The 18198-nt window shown below is 42.0% G+C and overlaps 1 protein-coding gene and 1 pseudogene across 1 annotated transcript in view; one reads left to right on the forward strand and one right to left on the reverse strand.

Annotated features, from left to right (window-relative positions):
* Positions 1 to 18198, forward strand: part of ELOVL7 (ELOVL fatty acid elongase 7) — a 76881-nt gene that overhangs the window by 13428 nt on the left and 45255 nt on the right. The window lies entirely within an intron of this gene.
* LOC113878933 lies at positions 14542 to 14827 on the reverse strand (annotated as a pseudogene).

The following is an 18198-nucleotide window of genomic DNA, read 5'->3' on the forward strand; positions in this document are numbered from 1 at the left end:
GAGAGACATGAAATAAAATATATAAAATGCTTAATAAAGTTTCACTTATAAACATCTACAAGGATTAGCTTTTAATGTTAATGTTAGAATTAGGCATATAATGTTTTCACAAACTAACTGTGTAGAATTTATCCAAGTTGCAAGGACACAGCACTAACAGCGAGGCCTCTCAACAGAGATGACCTTCTTCCATGATAGTTTTCATTTCAGTTTTCCTGGTTCTCTAGGAAAAACGACTTCTGTTTTAAGTGGTAAATCAATATTCACTAGTTTATGAGATAAACCTTGACTATTTTCTGTGGGTTAGACACTGGAGATGTAGAAATCTGGAAGTCAACTCCCCTCCTCATTTCTTTCTATATCTCATGCTCACATCTGATTTAGCAGGCATCATGTCAGGTACGTCCCCAAAGTGTATCCTGAATCCATCTGTTTCAATAAACTCCTAATCCTGCTGCCTCCCTACCATCAATTCTCTACCAAGCAAGCAAGTTAATTTTTAAACACATAAATCAGATCATGTCACTGCTTTGCTTAAAAGCCTCTGATGAGAGTTTCAGTTTTATAAGATGCAAAGAGTTCCAAAGATGGATGGAGGTAATGGTTGCTCAACAATATGAATGTACTTAATACCACTGAACAATGCACTTAAAAATGGTTAGTTGGTAAATTTTATGTGTATTTTATTATTTATAATAAAATATAATCATACAACAACAACAACAAGTCTTTGATGGTTTCCCATTGTACCTAGAATAAAAACTCTGACTCTTTCACTGAGGGCTCAAGACCCTGTGTACTCATTTCTCCGAGTCATCCAGCACCAGTCTCCTCCTTGACTCTGCTTGCTATTACTCCAACATACTGTTTGTCCCTGCCTCTGGCCTTTGCCCTTGCCTTTGTCTCCTCCAGGACTCTTTGCTCCTCAGATCCTTTCAAATGTTCTAGAACTTTCTGACTCCCCTCCTAGTGTTGCTGTCTTCTGTCTCTGTTGACCCAATCATATCAGTCTGTCATGTTTCATTTCTTCATAACTTTTTTTGTTTAAGTTTGGATAATCTTTGTTTTGAGCTTCCCCGATGGCTCAGCGAGTAAAGAATCCACCTTCAATGCAGGAGACACAGGAGACGCGGGTTCAATTCCTGGGTTGGGAAGATTCCCTGGAGAAGGAAATGGCAATCCACTCCAGTATTCTTGCCTGGAAAATCTCATCGACAGAGGAGTCTGGTGGGCTACACTCCAAAGGGTCATAAACAGTTCAGTTCAGTCATTCAGTCCTGTCTGACTCTTTATGACCCCATGGACCACAGCACGCCAGGCTTCCCTCTCCATCACTGATTCTTGGAGTTTACTCAAACTCATGTCCATCGAGTCAGTGATGCCTTCCAACCATCTCACCCTCTGTTGAACCCTTCTTCTCCCACCTTCAATCTTTCCCAGCATCAGGGTCTTTTCAAATGAGTCAGTTAGGGTCTTTTCAAATGAGTCAATTCTTCACATCAGGTGGCCAAAGTATTGGAGTTTCAGCTTTAGCATCAGTCCTTCCAATGAATATTCAGGACTGATTTCCTTTAGGATGGACTGGTTGGATCTCCTTGCAGTGGAAGGGGCTCTCAAGAGTCTTCTTCAACACCACAGTTCAAAAGCATCAATTCTTTGGCGCTCAGCTTTCTTTATAGTCCTCACATCCATACATGACTAATGGAAAAACCATCACTTTGACTAGATGGACCTTTGTTGGCAAAGTAATGTCTCTGCTTTTTAAGATGCTGTCTAGGTTGGTCATAACTTTTCTTGCAAGGAGCAAGCGTCTTTTAATTTCATCACTGCAGTCACTATCTGCAGTGATTTTGGGGCCCCCCAAAATAAAGTCAGCCACTGTTTCCATTGTTTCCCCATCTATTTGGCATGAAGTGATGGGACCAGATTCCATGATCTTAGTTTTATGAATGCTGAGCTTTAAGCCAACTTTTTCACTCTCCTCTTTCATCAAGAGGCTCTTCAGTTCTTTGCTTTCTGCCATAAGGGTGGTGTCATCTGCATATCTGAGGTTACTAATATTCATTTCTGTGGAACACTGCAATCCTGGATTAGGCTGGATAAATTAATTGTAGGGGGATGACAGAGAATGAGATGGTTGGATGGTATTGCTCAAACATGAGTTTGAGCAATTCTGGGAGATGGTGAAGGACAGCAAAGCTTGGCATGCTGTAGTCCTTGGGGTTGCAAAGAATCGGAGACGACTTAGTGACTGAACAACAACAAAATCCAGAAATAGAAAGCACAATGATTTAATTTAATCTTACTGTTGGTTGCTTTCCTTATACACACTTCTTTTTGAGGACCATTTGTTTTTCTTCCTTTTATGGACTTATCTGTATATGTTGTGGGTGTGTGCTCTTATGTACATGTATGTTATAATACTTTTCCTATGTTCTGATTTGTAATGGGAAAGACCAGTACGGTTTTTGTTCTCTCCAGGAGTTGTTAATCCACATGACCTACCCACCTACTCGGGGTACCATCTCCCTTCCCTGATAAGACACCATACTCTATTCCCATCCCCAACCACACTGAAACTGTTACTGCTAATTCTGGCTTGTCTCAAAGATTTGAGGTCAGTTCATTTCCCACCCTTGCTCTCATGATTCTTGGTTACTGCCTAAAAGAGAAATGCCTTACTAGGCATCACAGCCTTTCTGTTGTCTCCTCCTGCTGTTAACCACACTTCCACTGTCTTTTCTTCATTGAAGCCCTCTTCCACTGTGTTCAAACTCTGTCATATACTCATTGCTATCACCTGCCAAAAATAACTGAGTCATGGCTCTTCCCCATCCCACTTTCACTTTCATCAAGAGGCTTTTTAGTTCCACTTCACTTTCTGCATATCTGAGGTTATTGATATTTCTCCCAGCAATCTTGATTCCAGCAAGTATCTGCAAGAGAATTCCACACTGTTGGGACGGTGGTTTCAGATGTTCTTGGAGTGTTCAAGAAAGGACCAGGAGCCCGGGGTGGCTGATGCCCTCTGTGTCAGAGGATAGGTGAGAAAAGGAGAGGTCGGAGAGGTAGTCAAGGCCGCTTAGGACCTTGGAGGCCATTATAGGAACTTTGACTCAGTGTGAGTGAGGTGGGAAGACATTGGGGTGTTTTAAGCAGAGAAGTGACGTAAGGGTTTTCATTTTATTTTGTTTTTTTCTTCGGTGTGTTAAGTATGTTGAAGAGGAACAAAGGTGAAATAAGGGAGACCAGCTGAGAAGCTATTGCAGTCATTCAGATAAGGGAGGACCACTGTTAAGTGAAGATCAAATTGCCAACATCCGCTGGATCTTCGAAAAAGCAAGAGAGTTCCAGAAAAACATCTCTTTCTGCTTTATTGACTATGCCAAAGCCTTTGACTGTGTGGATCACAATAAACTGTGGAAAATTCTGAAAGAGATGGGAATACCAGACCACCTGACCTGCCTCTTGAGAAATCTGTATGCAGGTCAGGAAGCAACAGGTAGAACTGGACATGGAACAACAGACTGGTTCCAAACAGGAAAAGGAGTACGTCAAGGCTGTATACTGTCACCCTGTTTATTTAACTTAAATGCAGAGTACATCATGAGAAACGCTGGGCTGGAAGAAGCACAAGCTGGAATCAAGACTGCCGGGAGAAATATCAATAACCTCAGATATGCAGAAAGTGAAGTGGAACTAAAAAGCCTCTTGATGAAAGTGAGAGTGAAAAAGTTGGCTTAAAACTCAACATTCAGAAAACGAAGATCATGACATCTGGTCCCATCACTTCATGGGAAATAGAAGGGGAAACAGTGGAAACAGTGTCAGACTTTATTTTTTTGGGCTCCAAAATCACTGCAGATGGTGATTGCAGCCATGAAATTAAAAGACTCTTACTCCTTGGAAGAAAAGTTATGACCAACCTATATAGCATATTGAAAAGCAGAGACATTAGTTTGTCAACAAAGGTCCGTCTAGTCAAGGCTATGGTTTTTCCAGTGGTCATGTATGGATGTGAGAGTTGGACTGTGAAGAAAGCTGAGCGCCGAAGAATTAATGCTTTTGAACTGTGGTGTTGGAGAAGACTCTTGAGAGTCCCTCGGACTGCAAGGAGATCAAACCAGTCCATTCTAAAGATCAGTTCTGGGTGTTCTTTGGAAGGAATGCTTCTAAAGCTGAAACTCCAGTACTTTGGCCACCTCATGTGAAGCATTGACTCATTGGAAAAGACTCTGATGCTGGGAGGGATTGGGGGCAGGAGGAGAAGGTGACAACAGAGGTTGAGATGGCTGGATGGCATCACTGACTCGATGGACGTGAGTCTGAGTGAACTCCGGGAGTTGGTGATGGACAGGGAGGCCTGGCGTGGTACGATTCTTGGGGTCGCAAGGAGTCAGACACGACTGAGTGACTGAACTGAACTGAACTAAACTGTTAAGTGAAAAGCGACTTGGATTCCAGAATTTATTTAGAAGGGTGTTGTCAGGATTTGCTAGTGGATTTGATGTAGGGGTAAGAGAAATGGAGGATTTTTTTTGTACTCTAAATTACTACGTGTTTGGATGGACTGGCCAGAATCCCAGTATCCTGCCATCGCCACATCTGAAGCAGACTACCTTTTCCATTTTCATATGCGAATAGAACACAGGGCTCCTTTTTTGATGCTTCCCTCTGCAGCTTTACTCTCTCCTGTTCTTAACCCACTTTGTCTATCATTGCCCCTCCTGAGTCTCACATGCTTTGGACTTTGACATCTGACTTGATTTGGCATCTCCCCATCAGCTATTGCTCTGGGAAACTTCAAAACCCTTTCAGAAGCCAACTTAGGAGTAGCCTTCTCAGAAAAGTTCATTGTCTGACCCAACTGTGATAAGTTCTACCACACTGAGACTGCCTGCTTTCATAGCCTATCTCTGGGACTTTTAACCTGGATATGTGCCAAGAAAAACATTATCAGTTCTAAAAGCCCTTCTTCAAACCGTAGTCTCTGGTTTATCGGCTCTCTTACACCTCCCCTTCTTTATTTTTCCCTTCCAGTGTTATTGAGATACAATTGACGTACATAAACTCTGTATAAGTTTACAGTATAATTATTTGACTTATACATCCTGAAATGATGACCTCAGTAAGTTTAGGGAGCTTTTCAGTGAACTTTAGTGAACTTTGCAGAACAAATCTGAAACTTGGGGGTGGGACTCCAGCATCGGTAGTTCTTAATGTTCTCCATCATCTCATAGTTACAAACTTAAAAAAATAAATTATTTTACCTTGTGATGAGAACTCTTAGGGTTTACTCTTGTGACAACTTTCCTATATATAAAACGTACAGCAGTGTTAACTATATTTATCATGTTGTTACATCCCTGATTCTTATCTATCTTATAACCAGATGTTTGTACCTTTGCTGCCTTTATCCAATACCCTCTCCTTACATCCCTTGCCTCTCAAGCCACAAATCTGATCTCTTTTTCTATGACTTTGTTTTTGAAATACAATTGACCTACAACACTATATTAGTTCCTGGTACAGCATAGTGATTTGGTATTTCCATACATTTCAAAATGATCACTGTGGTAAGTCTAGTTACCATCTATTATCATGTACAGATATTACATAATTACTGATGATTTTCCCCACACAGTACCTATCATACCCGTGACTCATTTATTTTGTAACTGTGAGTCAACCTCTTAACTTCCTTTACCTATTTCTCTCCTCCCCTCACCTGTCCTCCTGTACTCATAGTGTGCGTGCTAAGTCGCTTCAGTCATGTTCGACTCTTTGGAACCCTATGGACTGTAACCCACCAAGCTCCTCTGTCCCTGGGATTCTCCAGGCAAGAATACTGGAGTGGGTTGCCACGCCTTCCTCCAGGGGATCTTCCTGGCTCAGGGATCGAACCCACATCTCGTATGTCTCCTGAATTGGCAGGCGGGTTCTTTACCACTAGCACCACCTGAGTAGCCCTTTTACTCTCAGAAAGACCTTCATTTTCCCTTAGTCTCTCAGCTCTCTACTTCTGTGTTTGTCTGGCAAAACCCTAACTCCAAATTAACCCTATAGTCTTCTTCTGAACATATACCTAGGCAGCTGAACAGAATTGCAGAAAGCTGGGTAAAAAGGTAAATTGATACTCTATTAATGTATAGTTTCCAGACTCAGGTATACTCTGACCAACATTACTTAATCCTTTCACTCCGTGACTCTCAACCTTGGCTGCAAAACAGAATCTTCTTGGAACTTTAAAAAAATCTCAATACTTGGGCTGTCTAGGCCAATTCAGTCTGAAATTTCAGGGTGGATCTCCAGCACCAGGAGTTCTTAATGTCCTCTGGGTGATTCCAGTATGCAACTGAGATTGAGAAACACTGCTTTCAACTTGTCCTTGAAAGATTTTCATTTTCTACGCCACACAAAACCTCTTTCTTTCACTACCCTCCAAAACCTTCCTCCCTAACCCTGTTTTATCTTACTAATCAACCTCACCTCCTACCTTGCTAGAAAACTTGAAGGTTTTGTTGGTGAATCTTTCAATTTCTTGTCCCCATTTAGTCAACTGAACTTTTTAAGCAGTTTATTTATTTTTGGCTGTGTTGGGTCTTCGTTGCTGCACATGGACTTTCTCTAGCTGCGGCAAGTGGGGGGCTACTCTTCCTTGAGGTGCTCAGGCTTCTCATTGCTGTGGCTTCCCTTGTTGCAGAGCACAGGCTCTAGGCAGGCAGGCTTTAATAATGGTGGTGTACAGGCTTCAGTGTCCCGCAGCACATGGAATCTTCCCAGACCAGGGATCAAACCCATGTCCCCTGCATTGGCAAGTAGATTCTTAACCACTGGACCACCAGTGGGTAAGGACCACTAGGACCACTAGGAAGTCCTAGTCAGCTAAACTTTGAACTGGGGCATGGTTAGTGCCAGGCGTTGTGCTGGGCATTGGGCATAGAGTGGCGGGCAGGATCAGAACAGTCCAGGCCATCCTGGAGCTTTCAGTACAGTGCCACAGGCAGGCGGGTAAATTGTGACACGTGGTGAGGCAATCAGGTGTCACTGGAGCACACAGGAAAGGCCCTAATTTAAACTCGTGCCAGGAAGGCTGCTTCCCTGCATCAGCTCATCTATGACCTGTCCTCCTTTCTCTTGCCCTTCATGGAGGATGACCTGCCAGACTCACCATCATGCTGGCCTGTGTCTCCATCCCTTCTATTTCTCCTCCACACATTCCTTGGTTGTCCCTCCCTGTTTCTGTCTATTGTTTCTTCCTCTCACTGTAAAAATTCTTAAGGTTTTACCAGAATGATAAAGCTTGATCGTGCATCTCTTTCCTCTTCTCTAGCCTTCACAAGCTGTCCTTTTGGACTCTTCCTTTTTCATCTTCTTTGTGAGATTTCTTCCCTCAGCCTACCTGTTAAATGATGGTATTCTCCACAATTTTTCTCATTCATCCATAACTGATTTTAATCACCATCTAGACATGTGCTGTGTGCTAAATCACTTCAGTCGTGTCCAGCTCTTTGCGACCCCATGGACTGTAGCCTGCCGGGATCCTCTGTCCATGGGGATTCTCCAGGCAAGAATACTGGAGTGGATTGCTGTGCCCTTCTCCAGGGAATCTTCCCAACCCAGGGATTGAACCCATGTTTCTTACGTCGCCTGCATTGGTTGGTGGGTTCTTTATCCCTAGCACCACCTGGGAAGGAAAGCTTCCCAAATCTGTATCGATCTTCAGCCTTGACCTCCCTCCCGAGTGCCTGCAGCCATCTCGACCTGAATGTCCCACAGGCTTGTCACATTGGAATTTATTAATTCCCTATTCCTCTTTCTGTGTTCCTTATCTCCTCTGGTGACACTGTCATGCACATAGTCACCCCAACCAAACCAGTAAATTCCGTCACGCTACCCTATGTCTTTATTGTGTCTGGTGAACCACCAAGCCCTTCCTGCATTGCCTCATACATTTTCCTTGGCTTTGTTTCTACTACCGTGGCATGTCAACAGATCATCTCTGTCTTTGTTTAGGCCTTTCAGCATTTCTCACTTGGATGATTGCAATTAAATCCTAACTGGTCTCCCTGCCTTTAAGGCTCACACCCTGACATTCATCCTTCATCAGGTAGGTCACAACACTTTTTTGGGAGACATCCTTCAGAAGCTCCCTCTGCCTTTGTTAAGGCTGCACACTGTACTGAGAGGGTGCTTCTGGGGTGAGGGCGCGTCTTGAGGGTGGGGGTCTAGGGGATGGGGCTCCAGCAGAACCGTGTGGTTAAGTTCTTTTATGTCATTGTGCTTCAGCATAATATTTTGCCTTTTGAAAGCTTTCCATTGCCTGTGCACCACCTTTTCTTGCTCTTTCTCATTTGTACTTCTTCCTCAATGCATTCGTTATCCCAAAGTGCTCAGTTCCTGCCAATCATTAAGAAGTAGCTCAGATCTCATGTCTTTTAGGAGGTCTTCTTATCATTCACATCCTTATTAATTTATTCACTGAGATTCATGGGACATCTGCGTTGTCTCAGGCAGCCAACAACATCAAAAAAGGTGTAGAAGATGGGAGCGTACCTGGGTGTATTCGAGCAGTGCTCCTTAGATTATCTGTGGTGATAGACCAGTTGAGTTGTTCTTTGTTTTGGCTCTATCATGGAACAATAAGTGGTCCTGTTGCACATGATTAAAATGCAGTTTGCATCACATGTGACTCACCGGATTAATTCAACAACACCCAAACTGGTCTATACCTTGTTCAGCAAGTATCACATACTTAAATGTCACTGAATTGTCAAGCTGCCATAAACATTTCCAAATACTTGATTTCTGGACTAACCTTGGACCAGAATGGTAATAAACCATTCGGACATCAGCACCAGTCCACTGGCCAGCTTTGAGTAGCAATGTACTAGAGGGTTGGCTGTAGATGCTATGGTAGGAGAGAAGACAGTCACACCAGGGACTCAAAAGACTAGACAGAGTAGAGCTGCAAGGTGGGCAGAGCCCTGTTCAGTTCAGTTTAGTTGCTCAGTCGTGTCTGACTAATTGCAGCACACCAGGCCTCCCTGTCCATCACCAACTCCCGGAGTTCACTCAAACTCACATCCATTGAGTCGGGGATGCCATCCAGAGAAGGGCAAAAAAAAAATTTTTTTTAAGATATGCTCACCAGCTAGGTGAACAAGTCATTTTAGCCACAAGGAAAAATTGGAGCATAGAGAAAGGGAAGGTGGAGTAGGCTGGGACCACAAAGACTAGGATTGTTGTTTTTGTTCAGTTGCTAAGTCCTATCTGACTCTTTGCAATACCACGGACTGCAGCACAACAGCCTCCCCTATCCAGTGATGCTGATAAAGTGCTGCACTCAACATATCAGCACATTTGGAAAACTCAGCAGTGGCCGTAGGACTGGAAAAGGTCAGTTTTCATTCCCATTCCAAAGAAGGGCAATGCCAAAGAATGTTCAAACCACCGTACATTTGTACTCATTTCACATGCTGGTAAGTTTATGCTGAAAATCCATCAAGCTAGGATTCAGCAGTATGTGAACTGAGAACTTCCAGGTGTAAAAACTGGGTTTAGAAAAGGCAGTGGAACCAGAGATCAAAATTGCCAACGTCTACTGGATCATAGAAAAGGCAAGGGAATTCCAGAAAAGCGTCTACTTCTGCTTCATTGATTAAAGCCTTTGACTGTGTGGATCACAACAAACTGTGGATAATTCTTACAGAAATGAGAGTACCTGACCACCTTACCTGTCCCCTGAGAAACTTGTATGCAAGTCAAGAATACCAGTTAGAACCAGACTTGAAACAACTAATTGGTTCCTAATTGGGAAAGGAGTATGACAAGACTGTATGTTGCAACCCTTTATTTAACTTATATGCAGAGTACATCATGAGAAATGCCAGGCTGGATTAATGATAAGCTGGAATCAAGATTGGCGGGAGAAATGTCAATAACCTTAGATATGCAGATGATATCACTCTAATGGCAGAAGGTGAAGAAGAACTAAAGATCCCCTTGGTGAGGGTGAAAAGAGGAGAGTGGAAAAGCTGGCTTAAAACAACATTCAAAAAAGTAAGATCATGGCATCTTGTCCCATCACTTCATGGCAAATAAAAGGGGAAAAGGTGGAAACAGTGACAGATTTTCTTTTCTTGGGCTCCAAAATCACTGCAGACGGTGGCTGCAGGCATGAAATTAAAAGATTCTTGCTCCTTGGAAGGAAAGCTATGACAAACCTAGAGTATTAAAAAGCAGAGACATCACTTTGCTGACAAAGGTCCATCTAGTCAAATCTATGGGTTTTACCAGTAGTCATGTATGGAAATGAGAGGTGGACCATAGAGAAGGCTGAACTTCAAAGAATTGATGCTTTTGAATTATGGTGCTGAAGAAGACTCTTGAGAGTCTCTTGAACTGCAAGGAGATCAAACCAGTCAATCCTAAAAGAAATCCACCCTCAATATTCATTGGAAGAACTGATGCTGAAGCTGAAACTCCAGTAATTGGGCCATCTGATGTGAAGAGCTGACTCATTTGAAAAGACCCTGATGCTAGGAAAGATTGAAGGCAAAAGGAAAAGAGGATGACAGAGGATGAAATGTTTCAATAGCATCCCCGACTCAAGGACATGAATTTGAGCAAACTCCAGGCGATGGTGAAGGTAGCAGGAGCATAGTAAATGGGGGTGCTATAAGGTAAGTGATGAGGCTTCAGAGTCAGCAGGAGTTGATTTTATTCATTCAGCAAATACTTTCCAAGAATCAACTATGTACCAGATCCTTCCTAGGCACTGGAGACAGAAGCCAAGCAGAGACAGTTTTCTATCTAGTTTTCTATCTAGCTTAGGAGGGTCTCTAAGAGTAGACAGAGTTAGGCTTTAACTGCAAGCAGTCTTTGAAGCATTTTGAGCTGGAACGTGGCATAGTCAATTTAATCCTTGGGAAAATGACCCTGGTGAGTTGAAAGAAATGGATTTGGGGAAATGGATAGCTATTGAATCAGGAAAGTTAGTTTAGGGGTGGTTATAGTAATCAAGGGAAGAGATGATAAAGATCAGAAAGTAGCAGTCAGTGGTTTGGGGAAGAAGTGAAGGTGAGGGAAAGAGACGTATGAGAAAAATTATTGGAGTGATATAAATTAGTGGTCTTGAAGGGTCAGTTGAGTTTAGGATGGCTTTCAGTTTCTGACGATTAGGTTGCTGTTCAGTTGCTAAGTCATGTCCCACTCTTTTGTGACCCCATGGACTGTAGCCGCAAGGCTCCTCTGTCCATGGGATTTACCAGACAAGAATGTTAGAGTGAGTTGCCATTTCTTTCTTCAGGGTTTTTCCTGACCCAGGGTTAGAACCTGGGTCCTCTGCATTGGCAGGTAGTTTCTTTACTGCTGAGCCACCAGGGAAGCCAGATGATTAAGGCTGGTGGTCCAATTAATTCATTGGAAAAGGGTACAGTGAAGCACAAGCTGGAATCAAGATTGCTGGGGAAAATATCAATAACCTCAGATATGCAGATGACACCACCCTTATGACAGAGGATTGAGATGGTTGGATGGCATCACTGACTCAATGGACATGACTTTGAATAAACTCTGGGAGTTGATGATGGATGGGGAGGCCTGGCGTGCTGCAGTTCCTGGGGTCGCAAAGAGTTGGACACGACTGAGCGACTGAACTGAACTGTGGGTGCAAAGGAAGGGGAAGGGATTAGAGGAGTGGTAAGTACAACATCTGAGGACGTTATGCAGTTAGGTGCCTCTTCTCTGTGCTCCTACACTGTGTTGTGCTAACCTCTATCATAGAATTGTTTACTGGGTTTCTAAGCTTATAAACTCCTTGAGAACATGTACTTACTTTTCTGTCCTAAATGTTTGGCAGCGAGCCTAACATGAACAGGCTCCTCAAGTGGTTCTTTAGCTGAACAGAAAGGGAGAATCTTGATTTTCTATTGCTGCCATAACCAATCATCACACACTTAGTGAATTAAAGTAACAGAAAGTTACTATATATAGGTCTGTAGATCAGAAGTCCAGGTTGGTATGGCACATGGAACTGTGCTTAATATTATGTGGCAGGCTGGATACAAGGGGAGTTTTGGGGAGAATGGATATGTGTATATGTATGGCTGAGTCCCTTTGCTCTTCACCTGAAACTGTCACAACATTGTTAATTGACAATACCCCAATACAAAATTAAAAGGTTTTTAAAAATTAAAAAAAAAAGAAAGAAATCCAGGTTGGGAAGGGTAAATGATGTGCTCTGTGTTTTACAAGATGTTGGCCATCTTTGCTCTTATCAGAGGCCTCTAGAAAGAATCTGTTTCCCAGCTCATTCAGTTTGCTGGCAGAATTCAGTTCTTTGTGGCTGAAGGACTGAGGTCCCTGTGTTGACTGTCATCAAGGGCCACCTTAGCTCCTAGGGGAGCTCTTTCCAGTCCTTGAATGTGGGCCTCTACATTTGAGCACCACCCACAATTCACTGAATCCTTCTGCTTCCAGTCTCTGTCTTCCTTTCTTCTCCCAGTCAGACAGTTCTCTGCTTGAAAGGGCTCATGTGATTATATTGGGCCCACCTGGATAATCCACGATAATCTTCCTACTTTAAGGTCTCTAACCTTAATTCGATCTATAATAGAGTCCCTTTTCTATGTAACATAGTCGCAGATTCCAAGTCTAGGGCATGCACATTTCAGGGGAGGTGGTAACATTACTAACCCTATTAGTAATTATCCACCAAGTTGTGTGGCGATTAGGATCATGTTTCTTAATTATTTATTAATTCCAGCATATCCCATTTGTACAGGGGAGGACAATGAGATTGAGGCTGGCCCAGGTCAGAGGGAAACGGGAGCTGAGGGAGATGACAGTCCTTCAGTGTCTACTATTCCTTCCAGTCATCTGTCTTTTTATCTGTCCCATCCATCCATCCCATCCAGTCATCCTTTCAACCTGTCATTCATAAACATTTGAGTACCTGCTTTGTTATAAGAGTCTATGCTAGGTTGGAAAATGCAGGAGTGAGTGAACTACAAAGATAAATGACTCCTGATTTCTGTTAGCTTGTTTTCAGTATATTGATGTCTACATCAAATTTTCATTAGTTCATACCATGTACTGGTGAGTTTGGCTTGTCTTAATAAGTTTTCTTACCTGCTTTAGTGAATAATCTTTTTTTAACATGCTTTAGCTTCATATCTTATACCAAGGATTCAGTAAATTTGTGTGATTATGATCATTACTGCTTGGGTCATTCCCTTTTATGTGTGGCCATAAAATATAGGAAACATTAATAAATGTATATTTTTGCTGTTTTAATTTTTAACTTTATTAAAATGAGTAACCATTGTTACCAATTTCTTACCAATTTTTCCAGAGACAAGGAAGTATTTATGTTGTACATGGTAATAATTTTATTTTTAAGTGATTATTTCATTGAAGCTTAAAGGTACTTCATTCCTTCTTATATCTACATAGTATTTCCTGATATGAATATGCTAATTTTTAACAGGTCTCATATTGGCAGACATTTAGTTAGTTTCCACTTCTTTTGCTATTAAAAATTGTGAAAAATCTTCTACGTGTACCTTTCACAGTGTTAAATACATAACACCTGGAATATTGCATTGCAACAATTGCCAAATCACTCCCACAGAGGTTGTACCAGCTCAGATTCCTACCAGCAGTATACAAGGGTGTTTATTTCACTATATCTTGGTCAGCACAGTGTGTTATGAAACTTTATGGTCTTTACCAATTTGATAAATAAAAATGGCATTTCACTTTAAATTTGAACATCAGATTGCTGAGTAAGTGTGGACATCTTTTTTGCATATATTTTAGAGTTATTAACATTTCTATTTCTTTTTCTATAAACTATCCACATTTCTTATCCATTTCTCTGTTGGGTTGTTGGCTTTTTTCTTATTAATTTGCTGGCAACCTTTATGTATTAAGGAAACTAGCCATTTGGGAGATAAGCTGCATCTATTTTTCTTTCTGTTTGACTTGTCTTTTCTTTCCCTCCTCATGTTTATTTATTTGACTGTGACAGATCTTAGTTGTGGAGGTGGGATTTGTTGTTGTTGTTGTGGCATGCAGAGTCTTTAGTCAGTTGCAGCCTGTGGGATCTAGTTCCCTGACCAGGAATGGAAATTGGGCTCCCTGCATTGGGAGTGTGTAGTCTTAGCCACTGGACCAGCAGGGAAGTCCTTGTTTGACATGTCTTTTGATTTTGTATAACTTAGGCTTTGGACACACACACACATTTAATTTTAGGTGGGCTTCACATGTTTACAAACTGGACATGTCTGACTTCTTGACTTTGTGTCGTGGTTGGAAAGACCATTCCTCATTTCAGAATTATGAAAGAATTATCTCAGATTTCACAAAATGTTTTTTAAACTTTTTATTTTGAAATAGTTATAGAATCATAGGTAGTTGCAAAATTAGTATGGAAAGGTCCTTCACTCGGTTCCCCCCAGTCACCAGAAATTTTTATAGTTTCTTTTATTTTTTTGTATGCAAAACGTGCTTATGGGGATGGTTTCCCATTCATCTTGATACAGGGGAGTTTTAGTGCTGCTTCCGTCTGAAAGAGCATCCTTCTGTAGCCTTGCCTTTCCTCCTGTAGGCCGGCAGTGGACAGTAGAGCAGCCAACACACAAGACTACTGTTTGTGCATGGCTAAAGACAGTGGTGATTTTATAGCATCCTGGGCATTTTACATCCATGAAATAGGAATTGGGGCTCTGCACCAGGCGCTTCTTCTTGTGTTTCATCTTCTCTTCTGGAGAGGGATGAAGAAGATCCTTTTCGAGAGGCATGTTCTCGTGAGGAGGTCGTCACCGCTGGAAAAAGCAGTTTCATTTTTTAAATGTTTAAATTTTTTATTTCTCTGAAGTTTATTTTGGTATGAGATGTGGATTCCAATTTCTTTCCAATTGGTAACCCATTTGTCTAACATTATTTACTGTCATCTATATTTTCCCCAATAATTGAAAATGCATAGGGACTTCCCAGGTGGCTCAGTGGTAAAGAGTCTGCCTGACATTGCAGGAGACACAGGTTCGATCCTTGGTCCGGGAAGATCCCACATGACTTGGAGCAACTTGTGCACCACAAGTGTTGTGCCTATGCTCTAGAGACTGGAAGCCACAACTGCTGAGCTTCTGTAACACAATTATTGAGCCTATGCTTTACAACGAGTGAAGCCACCGCAATGAGAAGCCAACACACCATAACTAGAGAGTAGCCCCTGCTCGCGGCATCTAGAGGAAAGCCCGTGCAGCAACGAAGACCCAGCACAGCCAAAAATTAAAATTTAAATTTAAAAAATGCATCTGTCAATCATATGCTAAATTCCTGCATATACTGGTTAATTTTTTCAAATATTTAAAGTATCACAACCAGGGAATTCCCTGACCATCCAGTGGCTAAGGGGCTTCCCAGGTGGCGCTAGTGGTAAAGAATCTGCCTGTAAATGCAGGAGACATAAGAGATGCAGGTTCAATCCCTGGGTTGGGAAGATTCCCTGGAGGAAGGCATGGCAACCCACTGCAGTATTCTTGCCTGGAGAATCCCATGGACAGAGGAGCCTGGTGGGATCGCAAAGAGTTTGACATGGCTGAAGTGACTTAGCATGCATGCATGCCAGTGCTTAGGACTCCAGGCTTCCCTTGCCGAGGGTCCAGATTCAATTCCTTGTTGAGGAACTAAGATCCCACAAGCTGTGAAGCAAATAAATAAGTAAGGAAGTATCATAACATGAAGAGACACTAAACTCTCAGTGTATATTTCCCATGAGCTACATGTTGAGATGACCAGAGTTGACCTTGTTTCAAAATTATTCTGGTATAATTTGGCCTGTTGGTCTAGAATTAACTTTGTACTGTTGTGGGTGTGCTAGGATACAGGTAAATAATTCACTCCTTGGCCTCCAGGAGTTCATCTTAGCTTATTGATCCCAATCTGTTAAAGTAAGGCCTTTAGAATATGTAGTAATTAAGGTGAACCACACAATTAATCTCACAAAACCTTTCTGAGGGATGTATATTATCTCCATGTTGTAGATAGGAAATAGAGACTTAGAAAGATTAAAATTGCCCAGACCCAGGTCTAGAACAAGTGGGCAGAGCACAGACATGTTCTGGCCTTGTTATTAGCATTATCCCACACTGTGCTAGGACATGCCTCAGGCCTGCCGGAGATGTCTCTTTACTCCATCAGTCTAAGATAAAAACTGACATCACTTCTAGGCTGCAACATAACTCCATTGTTCCCTTTTGCCTTAGCAAACCTAAATCACCATTTTTAGTTCTTGCTTTCCAATGAAAAGGCTAAGCAAAGACAGATAACTTTTCCAAGGTTTTTCTGGTTTCACTCTGGTTTTCCTAAAGGAAAAACAAAATACTCATCTGCTTATTGAGTTATCTGAATTTAAGGAATAGATTTAGATAATTCTTAAATTATTTTCCAGTTCTGTGATTCAAGATACATGTTTTTTAACCTTGCTACTTGTTTTCCATAGTTTGCTGTGCCTATATAGGAGAGAGTGAACAAAAGCATTTAAAGAATGACAAGTATTTTTATGTGGGTTATTTAAAGGGAAAACATGCTAGAAATTCTTTAATCCAATTAAAATCACATCTGTTAGGGGAAGTCCCGTAGGCTGATTATTGTGTAATACAATAGCAGTCTTGATTTCAGTTCGTTACATTAGCTTGCTAGGATATATTTAAAGTTGTTCAGTCGCTAAGTTGTGTCTGACTCATTGGAGCCTCATGGACTGTAACACACCCATCTCCTATGCCCTCCACTATCTCCTGGAGTTTAATCACATTCATGTCCATTGAGTCAGTGATGCTGTCTAGCCATCTCATCCTCTGCTGTCCTCTTTTCCTTTTGCCTTCAGTCTTGCCCAGGTTCAGGATCTTTTCCAATGAGTTGACTCTTTGAATCAGGTGGCCAAAATATTGGAGCTTCAGCTTCAGCAACAGTCCTTCCGATGAATATTGAGGGTGGGTTTCCTTTAGGATTGACTGATTGGATCTCCTTGCAGTCCAAGGGACTCTCAAGAGTCTTTTCCAGCACCACTGTTTGAAAGCATCAATTCTTTGGCATTCAGTCCTCTTTATGGTCCAACTCTCACATCTGTACATGACTACTGGAAAAACCATAGCTTTGACTATATGGGCCTTTGTTGGCAAAGTGATGTCTTTGCTTCTTAATACGTTGGCTTTGCAGGTGGCACAAGTGGTAAAGAACCTGCCTGCCAATACCGGTTAGACTTAAGACACACAGGTTTGATCTCTGGGTTGGGAAGATCCCTGGAGGAGGAAATAGCAATTCATTCCAGTATTCTTGCCTGGAGAATCCCGTGAACAGAGGAGCCTGGTGGGCCATAGTTCATAGGGTCGCACAGAGTCGGACACGACTGAAGCGACTTGGCACGGTACAGGTTTGTCAGAGCTTTCCATCCAAGAAGCAAGGCTCTTTTAATTTCATGGCTGCAGTCACCATCCGCAGTGATTCTGGAGCCCAAGAAAAGGAAATTTGTCACTGCTTCCACTTTTTCCCCTTCTATTTGCCATGAAGTGCTGGGACCGGATGCCTTGATCTTAGTTTTTTAATGTTGGAGTTTCAAGCCAACTTTTTAAAGGCTGCCACTTAAAATTCTCTATGTGCTTTGAGTTCAAAGTTATCAGTTCACACACCCTATATGGTCCACTTAAAATTTCTGTTAGTTGCAGTGTAGTGCTTGAGATGCTTTTCATGGGATAGAGGTTTAAGGTGAAGTAAAGCAGGTGAGTCTCTAGCTCTGAAGTTTCCTTTTACTGTTAAGAATTATCACAGTAGCAAAGCAAGGTCTTCCAGATGATGAGAACTTCCAGAATGGCCCAGATGTCTTGGAAGTTGTGTCTGTGTGTGGTCTCTGTGGATGGTCCTCACACTGGCTAATTTCGATATCTAGATACAGAAGTCATTTCATGTATTTGGTAGCGGGGAGTATATTCTTAGGGTCTAGTGAGCCATACCCAAAGCTAGCCATACCCAAGAAACTGGTTCCTAAACTAGAATTCCAAGTCATTCATTTAAAATTGGTCATATATATAGACAAAACCAATATTGAGTAAATGTGCAAGTGGATAATCCTGCTCAGGAGATCCAGGTCTATGTGAGAAGATTGTTTGTTAAAATCAAAGTAAATATGTCCGA

The sequence above is a fragment of the Bos indicus x Bos taurus genome, chromosome 20 (assembly GCF_003369695.1).
Source record: "Bos indicus x Bos taurus breed Angus x Brahman F1 hybrid chromosome 20, Bos_hybrid_MaternalHap_v2.0, whole genome shotgun sequence".
NCBI lineage: Eukaryota > Metazoa > Chordata > Mammalia > Artiodactyla > Bovidae > Bos > Bos indicus x Bos taurus.